Raw genomic sequence first — 23,158 nt, 5'->3', positions numbered from 1 at the left:
TGATAAGATGGGCAATGTAGAAGGACTTCCTAACTACTTTAGCTACATGGGTGTCGAATGACAGACTACTATCAACCTGGGTCCCCAGGTCCCTGATAACTTCTTCTGTGCTCAGTGGATTGCCACCTATTTGGTAGCTAGGGTAACCTTGTTTTTCCCGAAGGGTATGACTATGCATTTTTTGGCATTTAACTTTAGGCTGTGGCTCTGGCACCAGTTATCCATTTCTGTGAGACCCTTCTGAAGGATATCTGTGTCAGATGTGTTTTCTACTATGGCGCCCAGTTTGCAGTCATCTGCAAACTTTGTCAGCCATAACCCTCCTGTGTTTGCTTGTACTTCGGAAAAGTAGATGCCAAACAAGAGTGGGCCCAGGACTGAGCCCTGTGGGACACCACTTGTGACAGGCTTTGAGTCTGACATGGCGCCAGCAACTCTGACCCTGTGGGTTCTGTCACTCAGCCAGTTTGCAACCCATCTTGTGATGTATGGGTTAACATTTAAGCTGATGAGTTTTTCAATGATACCCGAGTGGGGTATTGTATCAAGGCCTTAGCCAGATCGAGGTAGGCTGTATGGACTGCCTTTCCTCATCAATGGCTTTGGTGACTGTTTCAAAAAGTCAACCAAGTTTAAAAGGCATGATCTGCCTTTGACAAAGCCAAACTGGGTTGGATCCAAAGTCTGCAAATTCCTATGTCTTTATTTATGAGGTCCATTATGATCCTCTCCATGGCTTTGCAGATAAGGCTTGTCAAGCTAATGGGCGGTAATTTCCAGGGTCTGTGGAGGCACCGCTTTGTGAAGTGGGACCACAGTTGCAGTGCGCCACTCCTGGCACGTATCCAGAGGTAAGACTTTGATTAAACAGCTGTCCTAGCTGTGGGTTTAATTCCTCATTGAGTTCGTGGAGCACACAGCCGGGACACCATCGGGTCCCATGGATGCTGTGTTTTTGCTTTGGAGAGAGCAGTTCTCACTTGGGCTGGAGATGTTTGGGGGCTGCACTCATTTGGTATAGATATCTCTCCTTTTGGGGAGGGGAGAAGTTTGCACTGAACCTGTCAGCCAGTATGTTGGCAATGTCTGTAGGATCAGTAATCTTCACATCATTTTGAACTAGTTCTGAGCATATCTGGGAGTTTCCTCCTAGGTTTCTAACATAGCTAAAGAAGGCCTTATGATTGTCTTTTGAGTCTTTAGCTATTTTTCTCTCGAAATTTGCTTTGGATGATTTTATGAGAGCTCTTAGTTTTTACTTATAGTGATCAAGGGTGTCTTACCTTTTAAGGATTTTGCTCTATCTTGTAGTAGCTTCCTCCTTTGTTGTAGAGTTTGTTTATGGCTGGGGTCCACCAGACTGGACGCTTGCCTTTGGTACAAAGAGTCTTTGTTTTGCTTGGGATTGCCTTATCCATGCAGTCCTGCAGGTGCTGGTAGAAGGCGTTTGTAAGTGATTCAGCGGCTTGAGTATTGTTTTCCACGCTCGGGGCCTGAAAGGAGACCACACTAGTCTTTAGAAGTGTGAAGTCGGCTTTTGAGAAGTTCTTTACTGTGGTCTTTTTTATTTCAGGTGGGGGTGGGATGAGGACCTCCAGCGAGATTAGTTTGTGATCTGATCTCACCAGTGAGGGGTATACTTCCGGTGTTGAACATTTTGCTCCCATGTTCGTGATGATGAGATCAAGTATGTTATCTCCTCTTGTGGGGATGGTGACTAGTTGTTCCATGGCATTTGAGTTTATGAATATGTCCAGCTGGCTAGCCTCTCTGAATGCTGCTGTACTAAAAGCTGTACAGTCGTGTCTAAAAAAATAGATGAATTATCATTTATATCATCAAGGCTATCAAGACTGTTAAGATTTGACTATCCAATGACATATTTTGGAAGATTATTTTTGTTTTTGCTGTATTAGAAGGGGGCAGGAGGTCAGTGTATGCAGTGCCTGGGGATAGAAAGGAACAATTTGTTAAGATGACACTGTAAAAAAAATCATAGTTTTCTATTGCTTTAAAATATTTTATTTTAGTGAGTAACATTCAGTGATAGCAAGTATAAATGTCATAGCAGCATATTCAAATCGGTATAACTGGAAAATATGAATATATTCAGATCAGCATCTCTAAAAGCATGATTATAATAACTTCATTTGAACAAGTCTTGCATCAGACTTGACTTCTGAACACCACATATTATATCATTTCAGTGATTTTCCTCTGTAGACTACACCCACACCCCCTAACCTTGGTTCTCAGGCTATGTCTTGTTCTGCAGCCTTGCAGGTGCCTGGCCATTTCATTATCTAACATTTTCTTGATTCCCTTGAGAAAGAAAACAGAAAAAGAACAGTCTGTACTAGCCTTTCCTTGGGAACTGTTATCTCATACTTAGCCAGCAAGGTTATTTTTTCTTTCTGCTTTTCTAAAATGTATGCATAAATGAAACACAATTTCTAGACCTATTTTACCCTTTAGCCTGTCTAATGTCTAATAGCTACTTTAAAATGGAAGTCTCTGGTCTAACAGACACAAATGATTTCAGACTAAAATATATTGCTTCAGGAAATTTTTAACTTGAAGCAAATGTTCATGGACAGAGCTTTCCCCAAGTTATTCATAGAAAATATTTAGGATGAAATGTTTGGCAAATACAAAAAAGGCATCTATAGGCCCATTCTGGGAGACAACAACAACATTAATAACAATTGCAGCAACACGTAATACCAAAAGACACTCCCCGGGATTCATGAAGCTTGGTGCAAGGCCGGCGTTAGGCTAGCGCCGACCGTGCGGCGTGAAGAGGGCGCAGTAGCGCCAAATTCATATTAATGAAGGCGCGCTGCCGACACAGCCATGTGCACAGGAAAGGAGCGTGAGTGCATAGGGCGTGTCGAAGTGCCGCACGGAGGCGTGAAAATGGCAGCTGTCGATGTGCAACCTAAAATGCTTGCATATAACAAGTTGCAAGATAGTAATCACGTCAGTGTCCATGGATACTGAAACGTATGCAAAGCATGCAAGAAAGTACATGTGAACACAAAGTGAAGAAGCAAACACAAATGCACGGTAGGGAATAACGGGTCCCTATCCCGCAAACAAATGACATGGAAGACCGTGTGCCGTAGTCCAACGCAGTGTAGATAGCCATACCAAGTGGAAGTGAAACGCATCATATGTTAGCGAGCTGCCAGTAGGTACGTCCAGCCCAATGGTGAGGGTCACCAGCTGACCCATAATGTGAGGGAGGGAACACAGCTGGGCAGATGTGTCCATAACAAAATACACGAGAAATGTAGATATCTAGCGACCATATGTCCAAATCATATCTCACAAGGCATGTAATAGTCACATACAAAAGGTATGTCCATATTTCACATACCAAATGTGATAGGAAATAGAATAAGCATGTAAACAAAACAGAAGGAGCATATAAACAGCTACAACAATAAGGACACATGTAGGCTGAAAGGAACAGTATTATCAGTACTGTCGACTAGGATTACCACCTGTCCCACTTTGTGAGCGACAGTCCCTCTTTGGGCAGTTGTGTCCTGACAAAAACCTGTAAAAATGGCACATGTCCTGAGATTATAGGACAAAATTATTCCCTATACGTTATGTAATAGTTGCATTAAACAGTTTTTCTGTATCTAAATTACATAAATGTTATAAGAAACAGAATAAGCAACTAAACTGCTACAAGAATAAGCTTTTATATAGGCAAGAATTCTAAGTTCTATCCTGTGTACTGACCGTGGGTATGTGTCGGCCTGTAAAATGTGATGTTTATACCAAAAATGTCCCACTTTGGCCAATTGAAAAGGTGGCAACACTACCATCGACTGTGGGGAGGTGTTGTCCACTACATTCGGATATGTGTATGGAATATATCCCATCCTGGACATAGGAAAAGGTGGCATCCTACCAATGAGTACAACAGGCTGCCAAAATCCGGAAGTCAGCGGTACAAGCCGAACTTGTCAGGATGTGTCACAGTTGAACGGGTAGTACCCGGGTATACCAGCCATGTAATGAAAGTTAAGTATGGGCATGTAGCTATGTGCGTGAAGTATAGCATGTGGAAAGCAAACATGGCAGGGTAGTCCATACAACCATACAGGTACCAGACACATGTAGGGTATTCCATATGTTACTCTGGCCGTGTCATGGGCCAACAACCAAAGCAGTGATGTATGGAGTGTGAGGAATCTGTGTGTGTGGGGTGGATGGGTAATGGTACAATCCTCCAAGGCGATACTGTGTCGTATGCAGAATAGATGAACCGGAGGTGTATGAGGGAGCAGCAGGTGAAGCTGAAAGAAACACAAACACATGTATAAACAGCTGCAATACAAGCAGACAGGCCATACTGTAGAACACAATCCCACAAACAGATGAATATTGAAATGTGCGATACAAATGTATAGATATGTCACCGGCACATACCCACAGATTGGTCCTGATGGAACTGGCCATAACAAATGCAACACATCTGGATGGAACTGGCCATAACAAATGTAACACACCTGGATGCATAATGGACTAACCAGCATCCCCTCCACATCACACAACCCGCTCCCGTACCTGAACGTCCACCAAATCCAGCCATACTTGGCCTACTGGTTTGGTGCAGCCACAGCTACACATAGTGACCGTTATGCATATGTAGTAGGTAGTGTCACCCTAGGTGCTTGCAGGATTGCACACGACCTCATCACATTTTCATAACTCCAAAAGGATGTTCGGTATTCCTCTTGTTGTGGATCGGTCCAATTTTTGGATATCCCTCATGGGATATGTAACCTGTGTAAACATTAGAACGGAAGACACAAAGTCCAATCCTGTAGATATCTGGACAGAAGTTGGAATGTGCATTAGAGGTGCATGAAACTGTCTAGCCCTAAGTGGTCATGAATAACCTACTACCCAGGATCAAACACTTGCCCGTGATGCATGTGTCCCGACACGAATAAGCAGGAGAATATATTGCACACATTCGCATAGTGGCAAATGGTATAAGGGTGATGAAGGCACTGATCTACTGTGTGAGGGGCACTTAATGTGTATGTAGGTGTGACCGACCATACCTGTCAACCTCTAAGAGCAAGATATCTGGACAAAGCCGTGAATAAAAGTGGGACAAAGGCCCAAAAGTAGGGACAATTTGTAAAGATTGCTCTTAGAAACTTAGAAAGTTACATTAATTACCTGAAGAGTATAAAGTCTGAAACTCAACTGTCTGTCATTATGTTCTGACTTCAGTTTTTAATGATTAGCTACTGATTTGCCAGAAAACAACAGTGTATTACAGAGGTCTGTACATATTTACAGTAACAAACCTTCACATTTGTTTACTGTACTACTGCATACCTGTAGTTAATTCATGTCCAAAATAATAATCCTCATATGAATGCATACAGGAAATAGTCAAATGTGAATAGGAACACCTCTCACCCTGGATTATGTATTGTAACCACCCCCATCCATATTATGTATTGCCAACATAAAAAGCTGCTGACAGGTGCTGAAACACATGTGTCTGTAAACACAGGTAAAAATCTATAAAATGGACAAATTCTGTGCATGTGCTTTGTCTGACATTTGAACTCGGTCAGGGCAGTTCTGTTCACCAGGCGGACAATCCTAAACCCAGATCACCACATGAACACCCTGACAATCAAAGACTTGTATGTGCCAGGACTATAAGCCTTGCAGTTCTGCATATCCTTGGAGTGATTAAATATGCAGCTTGGGTCCAGAGCAGTAGGGAATAGGGAATGTGTAATATGTAGTACGGCATTTTTCCCAGCAGGAGAATGGATGCCTGTGTTGTAAGTGAAGTGGTGAGGCGTATGTTAATGTAGCTATGTACTATGGGTATGCATATAAATGAGTCAGAACACCAATAGTATAGTGGTTACAGCATCCGGCCAATGTGAATGCAGTCCTGGGTCAACTACGACTACAGCACATATAAGTTTAAAGTGTAATGAATGCATCTGTGCTGTAAAGACATTTAAATATGTAAAGGTGAACATGTGTTTCGCATATGTCCGTTAACCGGATTACAGATATTTTACTGGTACTGTCACAATTAATAAAGCCTACGTAAGCACAAAGTCTTAGTAAACATATGTAACCCACAATAAGGATATGCAAGTGTGCCTGCGCGTGTGTAATCCGCTCACAGCATAGCAAATGAATGCTGTTTTCTACACATTTATTTACATATCTATATATGGATATATATATTTGTGTATGGATATATATCCACAGACTTAAACTAAATAAATATATGAAATAAAGAATGTACAGACATATATATATATATATATATATATATATATATATACACATATATCTATACATACAATACATTAATTGATATATACATAACAGACATATAAACATATGTCCTTGTAGATATAACACATGTACATAAATAGGTTATGTCATAACTATTATGGATAGACATACAGACATGCAAGAAAGGTAAATACACTGCTGCTTTCCAAACCATTGCCTGGAAAGTATCAGTGTGCCAAATCTGCAAGTTCTACTCTTTAAACATGGATATAGGTGTTCTTTGCAGGACCCCAAAAATTGGTCCACTACAGGCACTGTCCTGTAATGATCGAAGCAAAGAAAGTCACATCCGCAGCTACAATATAGCTGTACATGCAACAGTAGCTTGTGCAAGGGTAATAACACATGGGTTGACAGAATGTATGACATATGTCCCGGTACGCGGAGAGAGGATAGTGCTTAGAAGTGTCTTCATACTTTATTATTGCTCACATTAAATATGTCTTATGACTACTGTGGAGGGGTGTCAGGTATGGGAATCATGGGTATGCAATAATGGGCCTAGGTTCCCAGGTGTTGGTTGGCACAGATTTAGTAGGTCCGCCCCATGGGAGTGATTAATATTCCTATGTGGGTATAGCACATGCCTATACCTTACAAAAATGAAGAACCCATCTACTGGATATTGTGTAAACCATTGGGGGGAAGACGTAGGGACTTATATCAGTGTCATGTAAGCAATTATCATGGACGTACATGTGTACGAATAAGATGGTAACCATACCTCTCAACCTTTCAGAATAAGACATCTGGACAAAGGCATATTAAAATAAGTACAAATAGGGACTATTTTAAATATTCCTCTGACAAAGTTAGAACATTGATAGAATAATGGATAATTCATTAGTATGAATGTTTTGAGGGTTATTAATTATAAAATACTAATGTCTGTCATTATTATCTAACCTCACAGTCCTTAATGACTTGCCACTAATTTACCAGAAAGGCACAATATTAGGAAAAAGGAACAACATTATAAGTCTAAGTTCGGGATATTTACCCAAAATGTGTACAGTTGAGAGGTATGAAGGTAACCCTGTCCTAAATAAATGTACAGAACTAGTGATATCAGGTGGACAGGTGTGAAGAAAGACGTGATGACAAATGACAAAACATGTATGTCAAAAGCATGTACCTCGATAAATGTGAATGAATACTTATGCCCTGTGATAGTCAATGTGGAAGGTTAATAGAAACAAAATAAATGTGTCCCTCAGGGTGTTATGCAGTGTCCCCGATACAGTGTTCAGTCTCTCACACTCGCATGTGAGTTCTGCCACTGACAGAAAGCGCAAATACTGGCGAACACATAAGGTAGATGATAGCATAATATGTTTTGATTAGCACTTATTGGCTTTTGTGAGGAACACAACACTCTGGGCGGGTGTGTCCTGCAAAAGGAATGTAATGGCATCTGCCCTGTGATTTCTTCTTGTGTGTAGTGGTGTAATAAAATGATATATCTTGTATCAGAAACAGATACATGTTATAGGAAACAGTATTATCCACTATACTACTACAAGAAAAATCTGAAGGTATGAAAAACACTGAAGTAGTCAGTTTAGTATTGACCGCAGGTATGTATTGACTTGCCAAATGTCACAGCTGTATATATAGTACCTATAGGGCTGTCACCTTTACAAATGATGAAAGTGGGAGCTGATCTGTAAAAATGTCAGATGTAGCAGGTCAAAACATACCTACAGCCATGCATACTCCACAAATAGACATATTAGCACACAGCAAAGCTTAGGCCAGGAGTCATGGAGCCTTGGCCGTCGTGTACGAGTAGAGTAAGAGTAGAGCAAGGCAAGATGTCTACCGAGTTATTCAGCAATATCCTGTAGGGGCGTGTAAGACAGCCCCTAAAACGAACATTGCACGGGCAATGTTAGGATATGCAAATTACCCCATTTGTAGGTGATAGCTATGCAAATGATGTAAATCTGCGATACATGAAACAGTAAGTTGTCCGTGCAAGAGTAGAGTTATGTGCAGAAATGTACTCGGATGTTAACCGAGTTACGTTCTGCACATAGCTAAACGGAGCCATGTCAGCTGCAAATAAAGGATGAATTTAGTCAAAGAAGCATGCCAATGGCCAAATATAAGGCCAGTGGCATATTTTTCCATTGGAAATTAATAAAACTCTATTTGTCCTCCACAATTTCCGGTGTGTAAATGTAGCGCAGCGACGTGAAAACGTGCTGCGCTTTTAAAACAAGAAAAATATTTTAAATATACATAGAAATTGTAATTTTAGTTAAAAGTTAGTTCGCCATGCATGTGAATGGCAAGCTGAAGACAATATGGCTACTGAGTACTGGTTGCTATGTGTGGAAGCGCTCTGTCAGAGATGTAACCAAGCATTAGTAGGCAATCCGATGCAATTGAGGCTGAGGATAGTGAATCACAATTTGTCATGCCATATGGGCCAAGCCACTACAGTGTAAGAGTAGGTTAAGGGGACTATCAGAGTAGAAGATAGGTGACATCATGAGTGTGTATGTATAAAACACTGTAATCCTATCGGAGCAGTGTGTCACATGTTTGCTGTCAGTTACTCATCAGTGGAAGAGGCGTGTTATGATTTATCCTAGGTAAAATCAGGAAACTGACGGTGTATGCCATGGATATCACTGATGTTTCTTGAAAACCTGCGTACAGTGTGTTCATGCCTGTGCTCACCTGTAAGCCCGAGTAAGCATGTGTGCTCACGTGTCAGCCTGTGTGCGCATGTTGAAGAACGAGTAAGCTAGTGTAAGAATGGTGAAGCCCGTGTAATGTCATGTAAGCCAGTGTACGCGTTTGTAAGCATGTATAAATCTGTACTATACACATCACACACGTACTGCACACTCTGAAACACATGCTGCCAATACTACACACGTCAGTCAAATGGCACATGGATGGATAATAAATCTTCAGAATTAACAGTGCTGTAAACTATACTACATTGATGGTCATAGCTGCAATGCATCATGCCTGCTTACATATACCTAGAAGGATATCACACTTTGTGTTAACAACATTTTAACATTAATACAGTGCTATAAAGTCACCCTGTGCATCAGCACCATGTTAGTCTGTTCCTGCATCACTGTTACACATTACAGGTGGTGGCACAGGTGTCATCATATGCACAGGGTTTGGTGTTTCTTTTCCAGAGCCTGTCATTGAGCCATCCAATCAACATGTAAGTATGTGTGTGTGTGTGTGTGTGTGTGTGTGTGTGTGTGTGTGTGTGTTTGTGTGTGAGACAACAGTGTTTGCATGGCCCAATGTTGATGCAATGTGTGTGCGTATGTGTTAGCCCTAGCTGTTTGTTTCATGTGTGTGTGCCTGAATGTACACAGTTTCAGCATGTGTCAGCCATATACAGGAGGTTGTGGGACAGTCACAGACCATACCTGCCAGGCTGTACAGATCACCATTATTGGCCATGGACACCCCTCCATGCATTCAACAATATTCCAGTCCTGCACCTCTCAATGTATACACATACATTCTTGGGATCTGTATCGCAACCTCTGGATAAACGGGAGTCAGTAATGTTAACCTGATTTGCATAGTATTGTCAGTTAATACATAGTTATATGAGCCATACTCATCCTCCAAAGTAATAACCACTGCTGACTGTTGCTGAGATGTGCACATGACCATTTAAAGGTGCTGTACTATCATTGTTTTCAATGTCCCTTGTAATACCCAGCAACAAAATAACTGGTCACTACACAACTATAACCCAGGATCACTACAGCACACAGTATGTGCACTATCACAGAGTCATAGCAGATTTACATACATCAAAGGTGATCACGTACAGATAATGCAGCACATTCAATAGTGCTAATATCCACATGCATATCTATATATATCTACATTATATATATATATATATATATATATATATATATATATATATACACACACACACACACACACACACACACACACACACACACACACTTGGCAGGGTTGGGATCAGAACACAGACCTAATTACCTTATCACACTACAGCATTACGCATGTACAGAACGTGCTACCATGATTACTAGATCACAACATTCACACAGGCATACGTATAGCTTGCTGGCATCAGCATCAAAAGCAAAGATGCCGTACGGATTCACACTACTCACAGAAGCATACTTCTAGGTGGGTGACATCATCCGCAAAGGCAAAGACGCCGATAGGGAATGTATGTGATGTGAGGCGTCTAAAAGCATTACTGTGTCCCCAGGCAGCTGGAAACACACATATACACACACACACACAGGCACACACTTGGTAGGGCTGGGAATCGAACATACACCTAACTACCTTATCACACTACAGCAATACGCATTTGCAGAACACTCTACCGAGATTACTGAATACAGCACTCCCAGAGGCATACTTCTAGGTGGGTGACATCATCCGCAAAGGCAAAGATGCTGATAGGGAATGTATGTGGTGTGAGGTGTCTAAAAGCATTACCGTGTCCCCAAGTAGTTGGAAACACACACACACACACACACACACACACACACACACACACGAACACACTTGGCAGTGCTGGGAGTCAAACATACACTTAACTACCTTATCACACTACAGCATTACGCATTTACAGAACGCACTACCGAGATTACTGAACACAGTACTCCCAGAGGCATACTTCTAGGTGGGTGACATCATCCGCAAAGGCAAGGACGCCGATAGGGAATGTATAGAGAGTGAGCAGTCTGAAAGCATATTACTGTCCTAAGGTAGACGTAGACAAACACACGGCAGTGGTGTGATAGGAGCAACTAAATATCTACAGAGCACTACAACACCACTACATAGATACGGGACGCTCCACAGGCAGTACACCCTGCAAACCAGTCAACCAGTGTGTTCAATGTAGGCATCCATCGTGACGTTGAAAATGGACATCTGTTGCCTGGATGTCCACCATCGCTATACAGGTTGCCAATGGCCATGCCCATACACAGAGGCACATCACCGACACAAGGTGTCACTGGCCATGCCCACACGCTTAGTATCACACGTCCATTTGGAATGTACTGTGTGTCCATCTACACAATGGCGTATTGGGCATGCTCACACACTTAGCAGTTGCAAAGGGCCATCTTGCATGCACATGGATTCTAAACACGTAAGGGCGCAGTTTGGAATGTACTGTATGTCCAACTACACAACGGCATACTCGGCATGCTCACACAGCAGTTGCAAAGGGCCGTCTTGCATGCACATGGATACTAAACACGGAAGGACACAGTATGGTATTACTGTCCCCACGTACTTGAAGGCCACTCACATGTATTGACCAGTACACACTCAGGAGCCATCACAGATGTCTCAGGTGCAGATCACAGAGGTACACACCACAGTCTACAATGTAGCCCTCAGACATCACCATGTCGTTGGACCAGCAATACACAGCCATACATCAAGACAACACCATGTGACTCATGACCAGTGGACTGTACATAGGTGTACAGCAACTCTGCAGACTACTCATGTACTGACAGGGTTTCATCATGTGTTATGCATTGCAATGATACCACTGTACATAACCAGGTCAGCTCTATACATACCAGTGGCCCTGGGTCTTACATAGCTGTGACAGATGACTGTTGCTGTACACCAACAAACACACATGTTTGGATACGTCATACATGTAATTGCAGTGGATATGTGCATGGACCACACACACAACTCATATGTACATAGCATAGCTTTTGCTGTCCTCCATGCAGACAAGTGGCTACAGCAATCATACACACGCAAATGGAAGGTGGGTCCATGGCTGTTGAATGCCATCAGTACATGAGGTAGCAATGTTGATCGAGGATGCATTCCCTCTGTACTAGTTACCCATGACACCCATCCTATCATACAACAGTCCATGTGTTATGTATGTCAACACACATGTCCACCAATTGCAATGCATACAAATATGGCTACATGACAGGCATGTAGGACCAACACACATGTACAAACTGTAGTGTGCATGCAGCTACCATGCATGTGCAGTAACTGACGTAAGTAACTTATCTGTGCCTAACTACAACATGCAGTTGCAATGCAGCCCCATCATTGACACCTGTATATGGTGGAATACTGACAGTATGGTAGGATGTACATCAGGTATGGATGGATGTGTGTACATAAAGTGGTGATCCACCAGTGTAGTGGATGTTCGCCGGGGACGGCTCACAGGTGTGTCACACACCATCCATTACATGTGCAAACAGTACGCTATGTTACTGTTACTTGACAGTAAAGACATAAAACCGACACAGCGGTCGGGTGTTACTGACTGTACGTCACTTGACACCTGTAACACTTAGATCCTCCCGTGTGCATATAGCAGCACAATTGCCGGACATACCGTTGGTACACATAATGCGGCCAATACTGCTGCATGTCTGTCAGACATATCATCATATAGCAGGTGTACCATTCACAGTACTGCCATGTGTGTTTGCATGTGTGACCATATATGCCACATATGGTGGGGAATACATCCCAATTGTTACAACCCCTGTACACTGTTGTAGACATCTGTACATACTGCAGTGTGGAAAGCATGACGTAGGCAGGTGTGGTGTGTGTATCACACACATCAGCTATCCGTATGTGTATGACAGTTGTGGTCTCCACAGTGTGTGTGTGTGTGTGTGTGTGTGTGTATGTATGGCTGTCTGGTGCATGAAGTGAGGGTGTATGCTACCATACAGAACACACAGCATCCCTAACCCCTCATGGTGATGCAGTCTACTACCCTGTTGATGCCATCAGTCTCAGCTGTACTGGCTACCTGTACATGTCCTTTCTCTGTGTTGTGTCATGTGGGAGCACAGTACTGTGAGGGTGATGACGATATAGGCATGTGTCCTCACCTCAACACTATGGGGGTGTGTGTTATAGTGTTGTTGACCCCGTGAGTGTGGGCATGTTCCTGTAATGTGACAGGGTATTACTGCTACACAGTGAGGCCTCATGCTATCAAGTGGCCTCTAACATTATCATTGGCCAGACCGCTGTGTACAACCCCTGCACCATGTCAACATACCTGTGATGTGACCTGGTATGGATGTCATGTCTCTAGCCACTGTAGCCTATTAAACTGCACACATGCTTCTGGATCAGTATATGTGTGGACAGCTGTGGTATGTTAGACTTTCCAGCTATCCAGTTGAGGCTACGTATAGCATGCTGAGATTGCCATACGTGCCTGTGAGTACTCCACAGTTACACATGGGATACTGCAAACACTGCTACCTGTAGGCACATGCAAGTAGACCATAAGGAGGGAACCAGGGCATCATTACCAACGTGCTGTTACTGCTGTTACCGAGACACATACTGTGAACATATAACAATGCATGCTACACCTGTACTATATGATATGTCTGGTGCGTGTCAACAGTACACAAGTAATGTAATATACACGTCTCTCACTATTCTTACACAACTATTATAATATACACTTCCCTCAATAGTCGTACACAACTAATGTAATATACACTTCTCACTATTCTGTTCACCCTGTGCATCAGACCATTTGAGCATGTCCCTGCACCGATAGTGTGGATGACAGGGATGCAGCACAGGCTTCATCATATGCACAGGGTGAAAATGTTTGCCAGGGGCATAGGCTGCACCAATGGGTGACATCATGTGTGTGGGTAAGGGCCGGTGATGTGATTGGTGTCCTACAGATGTGTTTGCTGTGTGCGTGTATGTGTGCACACAGTTCTGCCTTTTGTGAGGCCTACACAGGGGTATTATTGACAGCTCCAGATTGTACAGACCAGGTTGTACAGCTCACTATGTCCGGCCATGGCCACGTGACCTGTGCCTGCCAGGGGTTGCATGGACACTATCAGGCAGAGGTACAGATTGGCTACTGTCCAACAACACATGTCCACTGGGACCGTGTCCCCACTGGGAATGTCCAGGGCCACATCCACATGGCCTGCTGTGTCCTGGTGTGGACAGCGCAGCAGCAGCTGCACTGCTACTGCTACCGGCACTATGGGAGTGGGCATGTGAGGTGGCATGCTCAAGTCAACCTGCACTAGGTGGTGTAGCTGGCCTACCTCCACATGTTCTACGCCTCACTCTTACCAGATGTTCCAGCACAGACAGCTCACGCTCACGGATTGCCATGTCACGGTCAAGGATTCCGACCATGTCACCCAATCGCCTGTCTAGAACATCAGCAATCTGCTGTTGAGCATTTGCCAATGCCTGGATGTTGTCATTTAGGGTACGGATAGCAGCCCTCTGCAGCCTCTGCCCTTCTCTGTTCTGCCATTCAGCATGTGCCTGTGCCACCATTACAGTCTGGAACATGCGTCTGGTGATACCAGCTGCTGCGCTCTGTCCTGCAGGTGCATGTCTGCCAGAGGTCCTCCTACAAGCAGCACTGGCCACATGCCTGTGTGGCACATCTGCAGACATTACACTGACACCATCGTGTGGAGACACACCTTCTGTAGCCACAACACGTTCCCGTTCCACGCTAACAGACGCTGACTGTCCTTCCTCTATGGCCACTGGTGATGTGGTATGTGTTGGCAGCAGAACTGTGTGCGGGGAAGGGGGGGACATAGCTGGGATGGCAACCATTGGCACAGATTCAGCCCCTGACAGCCCTGCCTGTACCTCATGCATATGTTCATCACTGCTAGTATCTGTGGGGACACTAACATCAGATGGACCGCAGGAGGGTAACGCACCTACATCACCTGTGAATGCAAAGAAAGACTCTAAATTACAATAGACACACACACAGACACACACAGACACACACAGATACACACAGACACACACAGACACACACACACCCCATGCATGTGATTTGACAGACGGCATGCAGCATGCCTGTGATACAGCAGACGGCATCCAGCACAGACATTAATAGTGTTAGTAAGCATACCCCCTGGGGTGCACACTACAACAAGCAGGTGTCATATCAGTAACCATGCCGTTCACACAATCATGGTAGTATGCATGCATCCCCGTGATACACCATGTAGACCAGAACAGGATAACAGTACACATGGCTGACATGAACTTGACATGTAATCTGCTGACGTGTGCATTAACATGCATACATGTCTGACACAATGGTGTCCTGACACATGTACAGCATCGTAATGGGCATCACATTGCGGTGTTGTCTGTATGCCCTACAGATAGAATGCATGTTTAGCAAATGTGCATGTGCATGGAAGGGTAGTGTGAGCCATCTACATTGCTTTACAATGTGAAGTACAGACACTGTTTCATTGCATGGCATCATGAGGCGTCTATATTGCTATACAGTGCATAATATGTACACATTGCATAGCCATAACTGCATGCATACCCATGACTTAACTGTGGATTGTGACCCACGATGCTGAGGTGTACACACACCAAACCATGCTGTGTCATGTGACAGGTCACTGGAGGACCTACAGATGACACCCCTGCACAACAACTACAGAGTCTTAGCTGCCTGGCAACCATGTCCACACATAGCGGACTTGTCAATTCACCATGTCCCACATGACATTGATGTACCACACACACGAGGTGCACAGCTAATGGTGATGTCCTACAGCAGCAAGGGGAAATGTACAGTATCTGTGGCCTGATGTGGTGTCAATGTCTTTGGAAGCTGTAGACGTGACTACTGTCATGCTATGACACAGGCGTGATGTTTAACACATCTTATATGGTAGACGTCAGTGACACCTCCACTGGCTGTGCACAGGCTTTTAGGATGTCCAGTGTACCACATCAACTGTATAATCAGTCAACTAAGGCTATAATTGGACCATGTGTGGACAATGTGAAACAGGGTGTATACATATCACATCTACTGTGTGGCTAAGTATCCCTGGCCATCCCCCATGGCCATGTGTGCACGTGTTGGACAAATGTGTGTGATGGCCATCTATCACACATGTCTGTGTTGTCCCATATGACATACACCCATAGATGTCAGATATGTCGCCATCCACAGACCTATGCAGACAACAGGTTGTATGTGGGGTATGGGTTATGGGATAGTGTGACATTATTGCAGCCAATACACTACGTGTCTGGGACATGTCAGATGGCACATCACAATGTGTGCACCCATTGCAGGGGCATATAACACAATGGTGACTCCTGTGGGCTGCCCATATCACAGCTCACTGTGTGGTACTGTTTGCGTACCACACGTGTTGATCCAATGTATAGTACATATGCCTCCATTGTAGAACACCTCCACCATTGTATGCACAGCTGCCCACACATGCAGCAATGACAAATTCTCTGGTTTAATGTCGGTGTATCATTTCGTTTGTATATATTGCACATGGGTGGCCTGTGTGAATGATGGGGGATGTGACCTGTATATCATGAATGGAACGAACATCAAGTGTACAAGTGTTAACTGGCCACATGGTGAACAGATCTATGCTTTAACATGCCTGATACTGATGACAGTCTCACCTGCAACGGACTCATGTCTGTGCGGCACGCCAGAGGTACCTGTATAGGGGTGACACAGCAGTATGAACATTATCCATGACTGTATGACAGCCACAGGGTGGACTGTGCATGTTAACACATTCGCCTGTAAAATAGCATATAGTATGCACATATGTGCATACACAGGATAGCATACTGTAGTATGCAGCATGTGTGTCCACATACCATGCATATGTTGTTACATTACATAATGTACAGTAACACATGCACGTAAATGGGATATAGTAGCCATATGTGCAGTACTGACTTACCAGGAAACACCAGGCTCATTGGTTGGGAGACACCCACCTCCACGATGGCAGCTAATGTTTGTGGATGCTGTTCTGTGGGTGTCCCCAGACTGGCCAGTAGCTCCACAGTGTGTGTGAGTGGGGGCTGGTTTGGTAGCCCACCACCTGTTCCACCTTGTTCCCTGGTGATTGCAGTGGCACACTGTTTTGCATGTCGTATCAAGTCCGTGCAGTGCCTGCACACCTGCTGGTAGGTGCGGTTATGGCCACCCACATCATTCACCTTCCTGCAACGATCCTGCCACAGGTCGTCCTGCTACTGGGCATGCTGTGGCACATGGCTGAACAACACCTTGTAGTTCTCATGGAAGTACGGGATGAGGACATCATCCTCCTGGCAGTTGTACGGTGGAAGGCATGTACGAGGCATTATCCGTAAGACATAATGATGGTGACAGGTCACAGTTTCAGAGATGTACAGAGATACTGCTGCACATACATTTCTATGACATCTAGTACATCTGCACAGTTATCTTTGCAAATCATCATGACATGTAACACCTGTTATGCATTGGATATCATCACCATATATGTGTGTCACCTCATTACAGTGTTCATACTCCATGTGAATGCTGTCTTGATGTGGGCATGTCTGTTTGAGTGCACTGGTGTTCTTACCTATCTGCACATGCCTGGATGTGTCCATGGTAATGCTGTTGACCTTGATGCTGTGTATATGTCACATATCAACGCAGACACAGCCTTAATGGACTTGAGCAGTGACAATGCACATATACGCATGGAAACCTGTACATGCATGTGTTTTTCCATATACATCTACACAGCACTGTACAGCTGTTCAACATCCTACCATGGATCGCCTGTGTTGCACATGTGATAGACATGGGACAATGGCTAGTCGGACATCATTCGCAGGGATGGTTATCAACTATAGCATGTACAGTTGATACTACATCTACCATACGACCATCACACCATGTAAGACAGGGATGACATGTGCAGCTTTGATGGACAGCGTTGCTTGGTATGGCGGGAGTATGTCACATGTATGGCACAGGGATCTGTCCAGCATGTGGCGATCCTAGTATTAGGACGGTGGCTGTCCATGACGTATGTCTTTCAGATCAGCATATGGACATGTAGCATGTCCATCATCATAGTGTAGCACATGTCTTTATGCAAGGTAGACAGCATGCTGCATAGTGGAGGTGAGGATTGTGAAGGCTGGTATTGCCCATCCACGCATGGCCATTACTCCTTAAAGGTGATATGTGATCCAATATTGGTCACCCAAGTGGTGTGTATGCCTGTCCAATGATCTCCTTGCTCATGGATGACACCCTGTCATGACATGGGTACCTAGTATGACTACCTAAGGGGCCTGGAGATGTCACCAAGTCAGGGAGGTGTGCTGCACAGCACCATCCCTTACACAGTGTCCATAATGTTGACCACAGCCTAGGTGGTAGTTAATGGGTACAGGGATGTTCACCTAGCGGTGACAATGGTGATATCATCCATCAGAATGTGCACATATGTCACACACCTCACCCACACAGCCCATTCTGTATGTTGTTCACAACACTGACACAGCTATTGCTCATAGGTCATGGCCATTCACATCCTTACATACACAGATGCCTGACATTTGTTTGTGTGGTATGGTCTACAATGAGGGTGGAGTACAACACATTAACCCTGTTTTACTGTAGCTAGCACTGGTGTGATATGAACATGTCACTATGGCACCTTTTGTAGTTGTGAGTCTGTCAACAGGCCACTGGTAGAACACTCATGTGACATACAAAGGTATTTGTAATCAAACATCTGTACTGTCTTGTACATCTGTACTGCTAACATCTACATTGATAATGGTTCATGAACATGCAGACCATACTCAGCAGGGTTATAGTGCAGTGCCACCCATTATGACTGTTGTCACCACTTGTGGGTTGATATTATCCAACACCCTATCTGTATTGTATGTTCATGCTCAGCACTTATTCAGAACTTGTGAGCATGTCATGAGCTACTGATTAATATAGCATCCATTCCACACCATTTCCCACAGGTACACTGTCTGTCCTCATATTTCCAGCTTGCTTACAGTACAACAGCTGTTGTACACACGTAACTCACATATCCTGTGAGACATGGTTGTATATACAGGCATGTCCAACTGTCACGTACCAGTTCTATTGTCTGTCTATATGATGGATATGTTGTACATGTGGCACTAGAGCAATTGTCTCATGTACACATTCAATGCTCCCCTCTCAACATACGACACTACAGCCTGTGGGGGATGCACATATGCAGCCCTGCTGGGGGTAATGCTGTCACCAACCCTGACTGCACTTGACAGTCATGTGGGGATGTGTAACATTCGCAACACACCCCACTCATCACATAGTCTCACATGATCTCCACCACAGGCCACACATACGAGGACAACTTGTGCAGTACCTCTCCATACTCTGTGTAGGCACCAAAGTCAGCCCCCATCACTGAAGACAACATCACCAACTTATAGCCCACAGACTCATGTTTGCCCATCACATACAGCCAATAGGGTGTTATAACATACACAACACACCAGTCATAGGTGACTCTGTAGGCAGTCACACGGCTGTTCCACTCAGCAGGCTACACAAGGCAATAGTCGCTTACATCTTGCTGTCGGGTAACTGGTTCTGCAACATAACCTATGCACCCATGCCACACCTCACCAGGTATGATGTGACTGTCATTCTCCATGTTAGTGTGACTGCCCTGAGATGCCACTTCACAGACTACGTGTGCAGAGACATGCAATAGCTCACCAATCTTGTAGCCCTGAAGGTGTGGGCCAAGCCCTGGGGAGCATTATGCATTCCTCCGGACATGATACCACTGTATGATAACTGACTGTGTCACTTCAACAGTTGCCTATGCTTCTGCTGCCATTTCACAGGAATCTGGCATCTGTCCGCTTTGACTCACCTAGTCAAACAACACAATGCTTTGGCACAGATTACCTGCACCTGTCAGCCCTGGGCATACAGATCACATGTAATGCTCTTGCTGCTTCTATACTGCCTGTCTTGCACAGTTTCCAATAACAGTCACCGGCAGAAAGGGAACTGGCATGCAAAACATGGGGTCATGTGACACAATGCTTGACATCTTCCTCTGTGACGGACGCAGGCAAGGCACACCTTATAATGCACCACTTCAATATCTCTGCAGTGACTGGGACCTGCCTCTAGGCTCTGCAGAGCACACCTGCAATGACAGGTTATAGACAGACCATACCTTTCAGGCATGTACCTGGACCGGCACACCCAGGGCTGAGGTGTTCCCATATTCCACTATGTTGTACACACATCCTGGCTAGTTACTTAGCACAATGCATCAGAGGTGCTCCACGTGCAACTAACTGTGTCCAGAACCACTATACATATTGTAACAAGCTACAGATTCAACAACATACCCCACAGTTACCAGACCTCATTTGTTGGTGTACTGGACAGTAGGGCTCAGACAGCTACTACTGATGTGAGACTGACACTATCCCACACTTAACTGGGATAGCCACTCATGTACCGACACATCCGTGAGTCATAACCTCCACTCAGCTGGATCAACCCATACACACCACCTCCAAGACCAACATTATCCTTGACATGAACACTACCAACATGTGACTGGTGTTCCACACCTGGGGTTATCCCCTCATTGGTGGATTCCGAACATATGCTAATCACCCTTGTTAGCCACATCCCGGCACCACACCCTTCACGGCATACACAGTACATGAGTACTACAACACCTGCTACAGACGTCTTATGACAGCGGTAGTTAACATCATGACACCCATGCAGATGGACAATGCACATACAAATGCTGAAACATACCCCAGTGCACTTCATTAGCACGTACACAACTGCATGGATCATGCTATTCCACACAGAGCCATGATGGTACCCACCAGATAACAGACGCCACTCTGGTGGTCAAGTTCCATGGACATAATTTACAACAATGGGTGGAGGCTGTTGCACAGTGGTGTACAATCCCATGGGTGGGGTAGCTCACTGGTCAGCCTTGGTAGGGCCACGGGATTGCTCATCACATACTCCAAGACTAGCTACATAAACATTACTGTGACACATTCCGGGGTGTACCACAAGGCATTATGGTTGTATGTCAGTAGTCAATGGCAATACTCACATCTGCTCTCACATACAACAGTCACTCAGGAACATTACAGAACCAGGTGATGTTGGCAACATGCTGGCAGATGGATTCAATGCTAACATTACACCCTCTCACTCACTACAGGACCACAATCCATGCAGGAACATTGCGGTGTCCCTGCGGTCACACCTACACAGTACTAACCTGCACTCTATATGTCCTGGGACACTGGCCCCATGTCACCTTCCAAAATCCCAGGCTGTGATGTCCACAAACCTCTGAACGACATGTCTCCCCACTAGGCCACCGTATTCAGTAATAGCCTTGTATCAGACATTGTGACCCCTGAATGGCACACAGCAACAGTTATCACACTCCACACAGGTGGCGGCACAATGCATGAGTGGGACTATTGTCCTACACACCTGACTGGACTGTTCTGCATGGCTATGGGGCACATCATCATGGACGTCATTCACAGAGACATTGTTGGGCTCCGGTCCTTTGATGCCACCTGGTTTGGACTCGTTAGGGCCAGAGCATGGCTCCTACACCTGGTGGACTCCTTTCATACAGTTACCAGGGTAGTTGATGATGGTACGGGGGTACACACAGCCTACATTTTCCTCTCATTGCCTTTCAGCACTGTTCTCCATTCTGGTATTGACAACATACACATCCACCTGCACATCATACCCTATGTCTCAGGATGTTATGCAACGTGGCTCATGGACAGGACACACACAATGAGAGTAGCATACCATAGTACCTACTGCATTTCAGTTACACTTGGCATACCACAGTCCTCAGTCATAGGGCCCCTCATGTTCAGTATATGCTTCCCTGAGGTACAGGCTAGCACAGGGGGACTTTCCCTGCCTAGCTTTACAAACCCCTGCTTACAAAGCGCCATGATTGATCCACCAGCTGATACTGACTCCATCCATATGGGTGTCACTGTGACGGATACCTGATATGAATATCATGGCCTCAAGCTGCATGACACAAGGTGCATGAATATCACCTTTGCATTACACCATTCACCCACTGACTATCACATAGGTGGTAGTCCCCTACATACATGTCACATTGTACGTGCTCATAGTACACACGTATGTCACACCCACTCCTGTGATTACCATATTGCCACTGTGGTGTGGATATCCTTCTACATGGCTACACTTATCTGTACTGGGTGTGTAGCTGGTACATAGGCACCCATTGTACCTCTGAACTCCAGACTTCTACACATATTCAAGGGTACAACACCACATTTAGGGTGTACCTTACACAACAGCTACAGCTTTACATACCACAACATTAACACGCCATAATGTTTATTGAGCTCCGACAGTTAAAGTATGCGGCTGAACTATGGACACCACGTCTGTACACATTTGCATACTACATACTCAGGGGTGACCTCTGCTGTACAGACAGGGCCCATGTCCACAACAATATTAATGGATATACTCCACATACGTGACATAAGCAAAAGCCATTGTGAGCAACATGCTCATGGATATGTGCACACATGCAACAATGAGTGGCATGTGCTTGAGGGTTACATTCCCAAACTGGACACTCACCATGCTTTGGAACATGATTCCTATGTACATCACGCAGGGACACTCAGTAGCACTGTTCATGTGATACCTCACTTGGTGGATGGGAGACACATCTATGCCAGGGATCACTGCAGTGGCTGTACTGTGCAGAGGTGCAGGTAACACATGGCTCTGCTGTTCACAGGACACTACCCCAGAGAGGTGCCACTGGTTTGAACACTGTAGTTGCGTTTACACATAGACTTGCCAGACTGCATACTACCCCAC

General features: G+C 44.7%; 1 protein-coding gene across 3 annotated transcripts in view; it reads left to right on the top strand.

The window, feature by feature from the left end:
* Window positions 1-23,158, top strand: part of PTPRB (protein tyrosine phosphatase receptor type B) — a 796,390-nt gene that overhangs the window by 688,958 nt on the left and 84,274 nt on the right. The gene's annotated exons all lie outside the window — the stretch shown is intronic.

Source organism: Protopterus annectens, chromosome 15.part0, assembly GCF_019279795.1.
Source record: "Protopterus annectens isolate FY-2018-M chromosome 15.part0, PAN1.0, whole genome shotgun sequence".
In the NCBI taxonomy this organism is placed as follows: Eukaryota; Metazoa; Chordata; order Ceratodontiformes; family Protopteridae; genus Protopterus; species Protopterus annectens.
This window is presented reverse-complemented; position numbering and strand designations above follow the sequence as displayed.